Genomic DNA, 15,903 nt, shown 5'->3' on the forward strand with positions numbered 1-15,903 from the left:
ATTGTTTTCGTTCAAATGTAAGCCAAATGATGTCGTTTTGGGATGATTACATTCGAACATATAAAATGTTACGTTCAAATAATTGATGTACGTTCGAACATTAAGCAAACTTATGTGCGAACATTTTATTTATTCATTTAAACGTTCGAATGATAGTCACTAACGTTTGAACATGAACTATTTTAAAATGAAAAATCAAATTTCAAATTTAAAAAGATTGAGAATTCAAATTCAGAAACACTAGATATATTAAATAATATTATTCATTACGTAAAGTATAGAAAAAGAAATATATTAAAATATAAATACAAAATATGATAAAAGTTCAAAACGTGTTATTTACAAATGTATGAAACTCCTTAGTCAATGTATTGACCTTTTCGTTATGATATCTAAACAATGGCCAACTTCGAACTCTGTTCTACATGCGTGATCTGTCTGTCAATGTGCACAATAATATCTGATACCATTGCATCAACCCAAGTAGGCCGTGTATTGGGTAAAGCAGGTGCATCCCCTGCAGATGTACTCATCGACTACTGACTAGCACTCTCACTTTGAGGAGCAACACTTGCCCAGACTAGGTCGGAAGAACAAGATCTGGGATAGGCTGAGGCTCATGCTGAGCATGCCTCGTTCCTTGTCCAGTGCTCTGACGGTGTGAGGTCATATTAAGGGGGCTCATCTGCTCAGTCAACCACTCATTCGCCTGGGGTGGCACTCTCCGGTCCAGTAATATCTGGGTAATGATCACTCCATATGAGAGGTTGTCAATGGAGATGATGCTCGGCTCATAACGGATCCCCTCAAAAATCCGTAATGGCAAGTCAATGGGCTCTACGCGTGCGGCTTGTATGAGGAACTGTGCATGTAACAGTGTGCTCCTTCTCTTTAGCGACTACGAGTCCCGTTATGCATGCTGAACCTCAAAGGCGTGTTTTAATGCTAGCAGTTGATTTTTAAAGTAAGCCTAGTGTTTTAAAGTCTTTGAATATTTTAAATTCCCTAAAAATTTTTATATGAGATATTTCCAGTGTTATTGAACCAAGTCTGCTTGTAAATAAGACAATTATAATATTTTTGAAGAGCTCCAAAGATATCATAATTGTGAAAAATTATTTTATCTAAATGATTTTAGTTATTTAAAATATTATGGGATTTAAATTATGTTAAAAACTCTAATTAATTAAATAGTTTTATTCTCTTAAAAGTAATTAGCAAAACTTCATCATTTTATTAATGATGAAAAAATATTATTTTATAAACTAAAGTGGAGTTTAAATTATATTCTATCTTATTTTCTCTCAGTGTTATAAGTTAAATCAGTGTTTTAATTCCTCACCATTAGATTGTTTTGGAGACCCCACGATGAAGGGTTGGGTTTGAAACCCTAGGTCCCACTCTCTTTCTCCCTCACTTTCCATTTTCCCTCTCTCTCCTCCCTCTCCCTTAGCCGCACGCACCTCCTCCCCCTAGCCGAATCTCCTGCAGCTCAGCCCGGCACCGCCTTGAGCCACCTAGCCTCACCGCCACCATCGACAACTCCCCTCACGCCGGCAAGCACCTCTCCACCATCGGCAGCCGCCGTGCAGCTCTCTCTCTCCTCTTGCGATGGCCCAACCGAAATGGGTTTCACCCATTTCTCTCCCTCCTAGCACCACTGTCTCAACCACGGTCACCACCGAGCACCACCACGGGTCGCCCCTGACCACCCTCTTCCTCCTCCTCTTGATCCAACCGCTGTAGCTCCTCCCTAGCCCACGCACGTACCCACAGGTTTCTCCCCTAGCGCCATCATTAGTCGCTCCCACGGCCACTGCACCACCGCCAGAAGCTCTGACAACCTCCCCTTGCTACCCCCATGCACAGCCAAGTGTCCCTCCTCCCGCACACCCCCTCACTCTCTAGCACTCAGGTTCTACCCATTTAGCCTAGATCCGTCACCGTAGGCTGTCGTGCTGCCTCCACCTCGCCACCACAGCTCCACTAGCAACTCCTAAGCTCGTCCATGGCCAGCCAAAGACCAGCCAAGCACTCCCTCAAAATTTCCATGTTGAAACCCACAGCCTAAACTCCTCCACAAGCCACCGTGTCTCCAACGTGTACCACCTCGGCACCACCACGAGACCACCACCCCAGGACCACGAACCAACTCTCCTACGCATAGATCCACACCTATAGCCATCTTCAATGACCCAAATAGCCACTATACGTGGCTAAACGCCACTGTACACAGCTAGATCCACCATGTTCAGCCTCTCGCGGCGACCACGAGGCCACCATGAGCCCTTCCAAGACCACACCTACCTATCCAAACACCCAAAGAACAACCATGTAAGGTGAATAGCCACCGTATGCAGTTTAATTGCCATGTACGACCTATCTGACGTCATCGATTGTGACGATCAGCGAACAACGCACGGGTCAACCTCGAGGATGGTATAATCCTCTATCCTTCGTTATTTATGTTAGATGTTAGTTGGTTGATTGTGTAGTAAAGTGTTGGGTGTAACTGTGTAGTGTGCTGTGAATTGTGGGTGTGAAGTGTGTACTATAGTAGTGATGTGGCGTAGTGTGTGAAGGGAGTACATGTGGAGTGTACTCCATGTGATATAGCGATGCACCATATGGTGTGTATGCTATAGTGGTGATGCGGCGTTGCATGTGTGAACGTGGAGTGTACTCTATGAGGTGCAGTGATATACAGTGTGGTGTGTCGCAAAGATAAGGATGATTGTGTAGTCGATGAGCGTAGAGCATGATGAGTAGTGTCGGGAACTGTGGAATAGTGTCTCGGAATAGTTATGATGTGGCCTGTAGTATGAGGTGACAGGTGTCATAGTGTAGTTGACTTGTGGTTGGGAGTACGTGTGAAGTGACAGGATAGTGTAAGAGTAGAGCAGCAAAAGCAAGACGGGGGAATGTCACGAAGTGAGATAGTTAACAAGAAGTCGTCCTTATGATGGGTGAGGAATTAGTGTAAGAATGATGTAGCGGGAACGTGACGACATGTCACGATGTGACAGGAGTACGTGAGGGACCATACTCATGATGAGTTAGTAGTTGGCATAGAATTGACGTAGCAAGATGTCAGGTGATGTGACAAGGTCCCGTGTAGCTTGGGAGTAGTCTCGAGCTATGACGTGACGTGAGGTGTAGTTATGAACGAAGTCTTGTCTTGTCAAGTGTTCGGATGAACTGTCAAGAGGGACGGGTGGCATGAATATTCATGCTAGTCGAGTTTAGAGAAGGTTGGTATCGGAGTATGGCACTTGTCTATACAAGTAAGTGATCAACGGATTATATGTTGATATTAGGTGATAAGAGGGGTAAGGTACGTATGTAATCTGGTTAGACATATGTGAATGATGGATTCACCATATGTAATGGGTAATCTATCCTGAGCATGGTTACACGGTACTTAAGACTTAGATTTGGCTAAGAGCCGTGTGGCGTGTATGGTTGGGCATGAAAATTTAGTGTGAGCTAAGATGCATGAAGGTAGTAACGGGTGTATTGTCTAAGATTGGGATGGATGATTTTGTCTGTTGGAATCATGTGTCTGAATTTGGTCAAAAGGAAGAGTAGGCTGAAGGTCATGGTGTCTTAACCCTAAGGTGAAGGTAAGACCTTGAGTTTGGAAGAGGTAGTAACTGTAAGTAGAGCCCAAAGGTTTTAGAATAGTAAGGGACACGTAAGAGCACGGGATAGAATCAGCGTATTTCAAGTGAAATGTAGTTCTATTCTAATTTTAGTTGCTTATACATTAGATAAAGAATGACGTTAAGGTTATGTGTATGCATGTAGGTCTCCATCTGACACACACATGAATGGATTGCATGATTTGAAAGTAATATTATGTTCATACTCTTCTAGAGTTTTCTTAACGATATGAAATTAAAATGAAATGTTTCTCTTTACGATGCTTTATAAAAGGAAAGGAAACGATGTTTTATGAAAAAACACGCTAAGTATTTAAAGATATACGTATGTATGGCCCTTCTTAGCAGCCCTTTTTATGCAACCAAAGTAATAAGTGCATGCATGTGAATGGATGACTATACGTAGTATCTATTGTATGTATTTTCATGAAATGAGATGTGAGGCCTATGCCTTGTGTTTTAAGTGATGTTTTAAATGATGCGAAGAGAGCGTTTTAAAACATCCATATGAACCGATATTAAAATGTCCCTATGAACTGATACTTTAAATGATGCTATAAAAAATGATGTTTAAGCCCATGCTTTTAAATGACGTTTTTGCATGAACGAATTGTTAAATAAAAAGGATTGAAAGAACTGAATGGACTGAATGAAAGGATTGAATGAATGAACGTTTTAATATATGAAAATACGTAACAGCCATGACTGAATGAAAAGGTACCAAAGGACAGGTAGATTACAATGCCGAGTAAGTAGTATTAGTAGTGCATCCGGTGCTACCCCTTGACTGAAAGGGGTTCCAAACCCTTGGTCACGGGAGGAATCTAGGTCCAAAGGAAGACTGCTAACCCCAATACACAGAGTGTAACAGTGTGTAACGGCCAAATGAAAGTGTTAAGAAAGAATGTATGAATGCATCGAACTCTTTAAGAAATGAAGGTATTGATGGAAGAAACATTTTACGAAAAGAAAACCCCTTTTAAGAAAACCTCCGCCTAGTGATGTTTTCAAAATGAATGCATGCCTCATGTACGTATAGTATGTATGGAATGATGAATGCATGACTGAAAATCTATGTTAGCTTATTTTAACTATATAAAGTAATGCTTACTAAGTATTCGACTCATTTTAGTTTTTATGTGTGCCCCTTCCCTGCATGAACTAAATGAGCAGAACACGTTAGGACAGACGTGGCCTAAGAGAAGAGCACAGAAGTCTAGACATGAGAGCTTTAATTATATGATATGCCTTTTTATTTTATGATTTATGTTTTTCGCTGTAAACCTCTTTTATTCTCAAAACACATTTTATTTTATAACAAAGAGTCTTACACCTTGGGTATGGAAGTAAAAAAGTTTTAAAACGAACGGTAATTTTCGTCGTCCTTTCTTGGAACCATTTTATTAAAATTCTCATCATAAGGACGGGGATTATAGTGCGTGAGTCCAACTGAATGTGGCCTTATGTGCCACAAGATCCATGTTTGTTGCAACTATAAGATGCAACATGCAGAAAAATGGTAGCAGAAACGTCTAGGAGAACGGTATGAGTACCCTTGCCCTCCGACTGATCTACATCTCTGGCCATAGACTCAACTGGGCCAGTAGATGATGCTGATGTGCATAATGCTGCATCCTCAGCCTGAGCATCTACTGTAGTCGATGTATCAGATAAGCGATGAATCTCGAGTAGCTCAACAATGACATTCACCGAAACCTCAAACTGAACACCGCGTAAAGTCACGGTGTGAGAGGATGCATCCTGAAGTATGGAACACATCTCCATGTAAAACTCCCTTTCAATGCGCAGATGTTGGTCCAGCCTCTAGTAACAAATACGTTTTTTAGGCTCGTCTACTCCCACGTAAACTCGTCGAACTCGTTGATAAATATTTTGCGTTTGGCCATAACAGTTTGACAACCTATCCGAGATGTGTCCTGGCAGGTTCCTTCCCTCTCTCGTTTCCTAGTTGTCAACAGATGAACCATATCTTGAAAATATATATATATATATATATATATATATATACTAGTATACATGCATATGTGAAAAATCAAAATTGTTTCTAAAAATGTTCGAATGTGTAGATTGTAATGTGCGAACATTACATTGCAGAAGACCCTATCAACCTTACATTTGAAGTATCATTACCACACGTTTGAATGTGAGGATGCATTTGAATGTAATTGATGAGATGTTCCAACAAAACTAAGTCTACGTTCGAACGTTATGACTAAAATAAGTATAAGGTCTTGCATTCGAACGTTCTGGATGGAAATACGTTTGAACGTGAGGGTGAACTTGAACGTATTTATTAAGACGTTTGAACATATTTATTAATGGCGATGTTCGAACGAAGAATTCAAACGGCCATGAAAAATTTACATTTGAACGTTTTATATTACAATATTCGAATGTAAAAGTAGATTCGAACGTATTATAACATACATTCAGAATACAGAACAATGTTCAGACGTTACATGTAGGACGTTCAAACCTTAGGACCTAGAAATGGCTGAGTCGACTGAGTAAAACCTCAAATACAATGTTATTCTTGTAATAACCACTGTAGAAATGAAGGACGCACTGTGTAAACTATCTACAGTAGCCATTTCATCATTGGCGACTCATGGTGGGCGGAAAATTAAGAAGAAGTTCCGATGAACCGAAACCCCTATAAAAAAAAAAAAAAAAAAAAAACTACAAAAGGGAGAGAGAGGGACGCTTACCTCTTTTGTGACAGTTGTGTTGGAGATTGATGGTAGCAACGACAATTTCAAGGGCTGAATGTGACACTTCAGCCCTTTGCGTTGAAATGACACTTCGCGTTCAGACGCTCATCTAATATGCACGAAACGTTCAAACATTTCAACATGTACGTTCGAATGTTATTTAATTTCCCCAACATTCGAACGTTGGTTGTTTGTACGTTTGAACATATACAGAATATTAATAAATATATATATACTATATATATTATTTTAATAATCTATAATATATAATATATATACTACAACAACTATTTTATATTATAATTGATAATATATAGATTACTATACTAACTATATAGACCATTATAGTTCTTACATATATAGATCACTAACTATATATATACTACACTACTATAGTATACTATATATATTACATTAGTACACTATACTATATATACTACGTTACTATAGTATTATTTTATAAACCATTATATATATATATATATTTGTGATATATGGTCCATGTTCGAACAAGCAAATGTATGTTTGAACGTATCAATGGTGTACGTTGGAACTTTAAATAAACGTTTGAATGCTTTTGAAAAAATGGCGGCACCTTTCCCGCGTTATTTCTATGGCAATATACTGGAACTTAATTTAATTCATGTTCACATGTCAACATCTGAACGTTTGAACATTCTAGCATGATGTTCGAACATAGACTAGTTAGGTTCAAAAGTTTCTAAAAAAATTGAAAGCACTTTTCTTGCGTTAATTCTATAGGAGATACGGAGACCTAATTCCATACACATTCACATGTCAACAGGTCTACGTTCAACAGTTGCAGAAAGTAAAAAAATTGGTGGGACATTTAGCGGCATCCCAAAATGTACGAAACATTTGAAATTTTACTATGAATATTTGAACATTACAGCAATTTGATGCAGCGGCTTTTCATTTAATGAAAATTCGCTACAATAGTCTTATTCACTAAATAGAACGATGCCATTTTGTTTAGTTTGACCTATTGTAGCGACAAAAGATAGTACCATATCGAATGTGTTCAAATATTCTATTCTTTTTATTTCAATACAGTGAGCACATGGACAAATTTAGGACAAGGCATAGACAATATAGAGGCGAAGCACGAAGAAGAATTTCCAAGATGGTTTGACCAAGACATATACATTTAAATATCCCATAGCGTAGAATATTTGTAAACCATTTTAATTCTTAGTAACTTTTAATAATTTTGTTACTATTTCACTTGTTAGATCTTGGAACAAAATGCTCATGATCCAGCATCAATTTCTTCTAGAATTGCATGCATTGACCTCTGGTCCCGCAACAGAGCATTTCGACACACTGCATGCACGGTTCTAGGTTATAGGTTCTATACTATGGACCGTGAATATAATTGAAAGACGCAAAACTATGATGTGTTAGTCAAGGGAAGTTATGGAATAGAGGATATTGACTACTACGGTGTCATATGTGACATTATCAAATTGAAATACTTAGGCGGAAATGTAATGGATGTTTTTAAATGTGATTGATGGGATCTAAGTAGTGGTCAAGTTTCAATACATAGGGATAGACACTTTATGAGTGTCATTATTGCATATAAATGGTACGAAGATGATCCATTCGTACTGGCTTGTCAAGCGATCCAAGTCTATTACATGGTTGATCCAATGAAAGGGGTCGATGAAGATAGTGGAGAGATAGGTTGGAGAGTTATACAGAAGTTTGTTTCTCGAAATATTTATGATACAAGATTGATGGTGGATCAGAATTATAGTGGAGATAAAGATGAGATTCCGATTATAGATGCCTACTAGGAAGATGGAGGGTATTAATTTATTTGTTGATCTTGGTACACTCGAACTAATCCCCTTATGTATAGATGTCGTCCTATCCGTACATCTCAACTCATCCATATTAAATAATCATTTAGTTGAAGATTTTGAAGAATTAGAAGAATCAAAACAAGGAGAAGAAGAAGAAGAAGAGGAGGATGAGGAAAAAGATTACGAAACAAGCATGGAAAACACATGGAGATGAAGAATAAAAGTATTAAATCTTTTATTTACATTGGTGATGGTTGCTTACATTTTTCATTTCTTATAATATAGTTCATTGAAAATATTAATGTTTTTTAAGGATGCCACCAAAACGACAAGGAAGAAATGTGCCTTCTCCTCCAAGTCCCGAACCGGTTGAGGACTTCCCAACTGAGGACTCCACTCCTGATCAAGTTGCTACAAAAGAGGCAAACAACCAGTCCACACCTACCAATAAGAAAGTTCTTGTTGATGATTAATTATATTTGAATACTTGGAGAGGCTGGTTTTAATAATTTTAAATATATTAGCTGATGCCTTGTCACGTCACGGTCTTGGCTTAACACATGGCCTGGCTTTAGGAAGAAATAAAAGGTATGAGAAAATCAAGGTTAACAATCTTAATAACTTCATTAGGGGTGTGGATGATAATGCTTTTATCTTATGTCAGAACACTAGTCCTAACTTATGCGCCATTTTATGTGCAGTCATGGTGAGATGTTCTGAATGAGGTTAAAGATTACATTTGGAGTCGTGTACTGGTGAGTTTATATACCATAATTTTTTAAAGAGGTTTTAATTTCATATTTTTTACGCAATTCACTACTTAGGATGAATTTGACCTAAATTTTGGCCGTAGTGAGGAAGTGCGAACTATGAATGAGTTGATTGCTATGTTATTTTGACGCTACAAGGGACGATTTCATGACCACTTCAAGAAATTTGAGACGTTGGAAGAGGTTCCTCAGTCCCCTTTTCAGAAGATGAGTTAGACGATTAGAGGAAGTGTTGTGATATTTTCGCAAGCCCAGATTATCAGGTATTCTAGATTTATCCCCTATAATTTATTTACAACTATATTGGTTTCATATTTTATATTTAACATTGTTAATTTCACCTACAACACTTAAGTTCTATCAGTGCACAAAATGAAACATCTTTGACAATCCACCATCACACCAATTCAAGGTCATTCCAACGCCTTGCCGATAAAATGGTAATTAATAACCTGTTAAAATTCAGTGATTTTATATTATTTATTTAAGTAATAACATGATTTTTTAAAATTACTAATATGACTTTGTTAGAAATGCGATGATCTTGAAAATTTCTCCCTCTTCATATCTATGCTACTACTCACACCGATGCACACAGCGAGTGGATTGATCCTGCCGCTAAATATAATTATGTAAGTTTTGTAATTTTATATGAATAAATTATACCAACATGTGAATAGATAAAATGTATTAACAATTCTGGTACGTAGTTGTATTAATTATCCACTGCGTTGTTTTTGTACACTGTTGCATGTACACACACTTGGCACTAACATTGGGATGTGTGACCCTGTTGTCATCATCCCGGCGTCTCGATTCCCGTGTCTCCTTACATGGGGGTCGTAGGCGCCACATGTGGTATCAGAGCAGTTCGGCTCTGGGTAAAACCACATGTTCCATAGGTAGAGTACCAGAAAGTTTTAAAGTTGTGACTTGAAACTATTTGGTTTGAAGTATGTTATTTTAATGGTTTTAATTTATTTATGTTTTTATATTTTGTTGGTTTTATTTATTTTATTGTATACTACTTGTATGTTATTTTATTTTATTCGTTTTATTTTATGGTAAGTTATTTTATTTATTTATTTATTAATTATTTTATTGTGCACTACTTCATTTGTTTTATTCATTTTGTCTTATGATATTTTATTGTTGGTTTTATTCATTTTGTCGTATATTATTTATTTATGAAATTTTATTTATTTTGTTTTGTTCGGAGCTGAAAAACGGGTTAAGAGTTGTGCTATGGCAGGAAGATGGTACGACTGTGATTGCTATTGTTAGGCTTGAATATTTAGTGTAGTCGGCTTGAACTTTTATTGGCTTGGGTTGTTTTTATTATATCGAGGCTTGAAGGGAATGGCATGGTCTGGGTGATCTCTGGGGAATAAGATAATTGAGGTTTTAGATTTTGTGGAGTTATGATAGGGGGTTTTAGAATAGAAGGTTGTAAGTTCAACAAGCTTCAAGGTTAGATTTATGAGAAGTTTATCTAAGGTTTGTGGCTTTATAGTTTTTAGAAAATAGGTTTATTGTATTTAAAGTGGTAGGTTCAACAAGCAATTAAGAGATTACTTAGATTAGAAGTTTTTGATCTTGCTGACCTTGATAAGCAGCTTGTTAACATTTGAGACTTTAGAATTTACAAGCTTTATATGATGAATGTTTTAGATTTAAGTTTGTCGATCTTGAGGATTTCGGAAAATGATTCTTATCTGGTTTAAGGTTTTAGAATTGCAAAGTTGAAGGGTTGAATTATAATAGGATTTGAGTTCTTAGTTTTGTAGACTTGGTACGCTAGCTTGGTCTATTCTATCAATTGATTAGTTGGTAACCATTAAATTGGGATTGATCAAAGTTGAGTTACTGATATAAGAATTTTTAGGAGAGAACTTCTTTGGAGATGGAAGGTACTGATCTAGTTTTTGTATTTTTCGAGGATTGAAGATGTTGATCTAGTTCATAAAATGATTGTTTTTAACTCGAGGTTAGTGACAGGTTGAGGATTTAATCCATTTCAATTTTAAGGATAATAGATGGTGCAGATGTAGGAAATTATACTTGTTGATTTAGAAGATATAGGCTCAGATGATGGAAATGGTAGTGTCTGATCACTTGCACGTTTGGAGGATTATTGGTTCTGGCTAAGTGTGCATGAGATCGATGTGTAATAGTGGTGAGTGTGTATGCATTTCGGAGAGTACAGGGGTTCTTGTCTCATTTTTGGCTTGGAAGAAGTGTCTTGGGTTGGTGTTGAAGATGAATAAATACAATAATATTAAATTCAAGAGATTTTGGTTTGGAGTTTTTGGTGAGTCAATCGGAGTGTGTAGTCGAAGTGGATTACTCAATGGAATGAAGGTTGACAATAATTATTGTGATTATCTATAGGAATTAATTGTGACTTGAGGTTACTTAGGAATTTAAATTTCGAGGTTATACTTTCTTTGAAGATCGAGCAGCCAGTTGGTTCGATTAACTTGAAGAGAGATTGATGGGTCGTCATGTTTGGTGTATGATAAGATCTTGGAAGTTGAAGCTTAGGCATTAGCGATGAATAATATGATCAAGTGTGTGAGTTAATCAAGCATTAGGATCCTTGGGTGATTTGCATTTGGCATTTGGCTTTTGGTAGATTGATGATTTGAGTAAAATGGCTTGCCTTGAGGTTTAATAGTGATGTGCTATTGAGGAATTTGAGTTAACTCGTGGTTTTGGGAAAGAGAGCATTTTTCTACTAAATTGTGATAAGCGTTTTTGGTTAGTAGGTATGGAACCACCTTGTACTCGATGGTGCTAGTTTTTATGAGGACATAAATTTTATGCTTGTGGTGAATATCAGAGTGCGCAGCAGAAGCATGATATTTTTGTTGTAGTTAGGAGTTCGGATGTTGTGCTGATCTTGAGAAATTAGTGGTAATTTAAATTTTTAAGACAATACTTGTAGTTGAAGATTAATCATTTGGTTGTGCCAATTATGTTATGGATGGTTAACTTTGGAAGTGGCCATTAGGTTACCAAAGGTAGAATTCAATGGAGGTTTATAAGTTGTAGCATAGGAATTGATTGAGGTTAGCATGGATTATTGTATGGAGCTATTAATCATTAGAATTTATTGGATATTGTATTAAGGTTCTTGGGGAAAAGAGATTTTGGATAACATAGCCACCATAGGAATATTAGGCGTGCTGTGCCACTGGGGGACTAATGCGAGTATGATGGATTTGCTTATGGGAGTAGACTTGAGAGAGCATTACTTACGCTTTTGGGCGTTGGTGATGGTAAGTTATCTCAAGCGTGTTCTGGTTGTATTATGTATCCTGTTTTAGCATAATGTATGGTCTTACAAATTTTGAGGACGAATTTTTTTTTTAAGGGGGGAGGATGTAACACCCCGTATTTTAGTGTATTTTTATTGAAGGATTATTTTAATAATTCAAAAATTAATTTTCTTGTTTTAAAATTATCAGATATTTTAAATGGTTTATTTTATGATCTTTAAATTGTGAAAATTAAATTGTTATGTTTTCTTAATATTTATTTATTGTTGTACATTTAAATTGTTCTTCTTTTTAAATTAATTGATTGTGAGATTTAATTATGTTATTTTCATTGTATCATTACGTTTAATTTATTTTAATGGATTTGCTGTTTTAAAATCAGTTTCGTTGGATCATTTTCTGTGACTCAAGATGTGAGGATTAGACCTCATTTCTTTCCTTTCATTTTTCTTTTTTCCCTTTTTCTTTTCTTTCCTTTCTTTTTTTTTCTTTTTCTTTCCCTAGTTCCCCCCCCCCAACGCGACAGCCTTCCCTTCCCTTCACCATGCTTCCATGTTGCCTCACCCAACCCACCGCCGTCGCGCCGCCGTGCGCGACACCGCCCCTCCCATCAGCTTCCCCACCGGCCGGCGACCACCTCCCTCCATTTCCAGCTCCTCCATCGCCGCCGATAGCCCCCAGGCACCACACCAAGCCGCGGCATTCCTTGAGCTCGCGCACCGCCATTGCGCCACCTCCAGCCACCATTTCTTCACCACTTCATCCTCGACCTCCTAGCTACCCAATGGACCCAACCCCAGCTCCGATCCGTTACCGGTGAAGCCTATCTATCTCCATTTCTGATTTGGACATCTTTGGCCTAAAACCACCATTTGCGCCGCCACCCACGGCAAACCACCACCACCATTGGCTGCACCGATCTCTTTAGGCCCTACCCTATCAATTTTGGGTCTTAGTTTGTTCCCATTCAAAAGTGGGTATTTGAGACCCACGGCCACAGTGTATTTTACACTGTTACGTTGCTGTGTCGCCATCTTTTGCACCACCGTGATCCTTCGAAAATTATTATATAGCACTGTGAGTATTTTTCCAAAGAACTTTCGTGATTTAAATGTATTTTTACACTAACACATATTATTGTGATCTGGTTGGACATGCCGGACTGAGTCCGAGGAGTTCGGGGGTCGGATGAATTATGGACAGAGTTGTGTGTTTGGTTGGTATTGTGAATTGTTGGTTGTGGTGTTGTTTCATGTATATGGCATATTTGCACGCATGTTCATGTTTGAAAATGAAAACTGGGTTTTCACATGATTGCATACATGTTCATGTGTTTATCTGAAAATTGAATTTTCATGTGAAATGATTTGAGTGTGTTTGAAACGAGTAGATTGACTGGTTTGAGAAAAAAGAAAGAGACTGTAGGGATGGTGGTAAGCAGGGACGGTGGTAGAGTCCCGCCAGTGATTCCCGCCTATGGTGCACGCAATAGGGATGGTGGTAAGCAGGGATGATGGTTGTGTCCTGCCTGTAATTCCTGCCTATGGTACACGCGGTAGGGATGGTGGTAAGCAGGGATGGTGGTATAGTCTCGCTTGTGATTCCCGCCTACAGTGCTCTGATAAGTATTCATTGTGTGTGATAAGTATTCATTGTGTGGAAATGAACTGTAGGGATGATGGTAAGCAGGGATGGTGGTGGAGTCCCGCCTGTGATTCCCGCCTACGGTGCACGCGATAGGGATGGTGGTAAGCAAGGATGGTGGTTGTGTCCCGCCTGTGATTCCCGCCTACAGTGCACGCGGTTGGGATGGTGGTAAGCAGGGACGGTGGTAGAGTCCCGCCTGCGATTCCCGCCTACAGTATCCGATAAATGGTTTGTTTTGTGTGAATCATTTTCTGGGAAAATGACAGACTATGTTTTTGGGCCAAAATAAGATTTTTGGCATGTGTTGGAAATAATCATTTTTCTGGGAAAAATGATATTTTATGGCTAAGTGTATTTTGTCATATGAATGCATGTTGGTTGCATTAATATGTTTTTATCCCGAGAGTTGTTTGGTTTATACTTACCTGCGGTACCATTTTTTGGTAACGCAGATTTCGATGCAAATGAGGCTGAGGGTAAGCCTGTGGATTTGGCTCCGCCCGAGAAGTGATATGGGATCACTCGTCTTGGTTTGAGACTTGTAAAATATTTATTTTTGGATGACTGTATAATTTTTAAACCTTTTTACTGATTGTTTAAAATGTATTAACAATTATGGTACGTAGTTGTATTAATTATCCGATGCGTTGTTTTTGTACACTGTTGCATGTACACACACTTGGCACTAACGTTGGAATATGTGACCCTGTTGTCATCATCCCGGCGTCTCGATTCCCGTGTCTCCTTACATGGGGGTCGTGGGCGCCACAATAGATATTATGTTTAGTTATTATTTAGTTATTATTTCTTTTAATATATTACTTATTGTGTGTTTTCTTCCTAATTGTAGGAAAAATGATTGAGATACAGTCAGCCTATGAGGAATCTTCTCCTAATGACATGGACATATTTACGCAAGTTCTTGAAACCAAATCTAGTTTGATAAAAGGTTTGGGATGTTCTTTCAAGTGTATCGGCTCATCCTCCATGACCTCGACTTCAAAAATTAATAATTTTACCAAAGATTTGGACAATACACGCCAAGAAATTAAGCAAATGAAGTCGAGACAACAGGAGTTGGAGGCTCTCTTATCGAATAGTCTGATTCAGAGACGTGTTTGTAGGAGCGACAAAGAGACCAAGATGAAAGAATACGCATTGAAGTTCAAGAACAAGTCCAGAGGGAGATGCTAGTCCAGATGAAACGTGTTATGTCACTGCAGTAGGATCGCATTGGGCAGGAAATAAGAAGAAATACACTTATTATTATTCAAAAATTTTGTTTTATAATTTTGCAACTCTATAAAATATTTTTATCAGATGATTCTATTAGTGGTGTACTATGATACACTTTGTATGCTTTTAATTTTTTGAAATAATTAGTTTTGATCGGTACGTTCAAATGTAAAGAAAAAAGGTTCAAACATGGCTTTACGTTCGAACATAATTACACCGACATTCGATAAATACGCTAGAACGAATTGCACTACGTTCGAAAGTATACATTCCACAAACGTTTGAATTTATTCAGTTAATGTTTGAATAACTAAAAAAGATACGTTCGAACGTACTGATTAATCATCTGAACATTAAGTCTTTGACGTTCGAACAATTCCCCATTAACGTGTAAATGCGACATTTAAACGTTACAACACAAACGTTTGAACGTGTCTACGTTCGAACATAAAAATCAAATGTGCAAATGAAAAATATTGAACGTTAGATATTGATCGTTTGAATGCGAATCGATTGGGTAAGTGTTCGAACTTTATTCTGTACGTGCGAACGTTCTATCTCACGTAAGACTTTCAACCGTCACAAAAAGAACTTTTAGTGACGGTTATACAGTAAACTGTCACAAAATACTTTTTGTGATGCCTTTTCGGTGACGGTTGTGGGGGTCGTCTAAATCGTCACAAAATTTTTTTGTGATGATTTGTTTATTTTTTTGTGGTGGTTTCAATTGTCACGGTAGATCATGT

Source organism: Juglans microcarpa x Juglans regia, chromosome 8D (genome assembly GCF_004785595.1).
Source record: "Juglans microcarpa x Juglans regia isolate MS1-56 chromosome 8D, Jm3101_v1.0, whole genome shotgun sequence".
Lineage (NCBI taxonomy): Eukaryota > Viridiplantae > Streptophyta > Magnoliopsida > Fagales > Juglandaceae > Juglans > Juglans microcarpa x Juglans regia.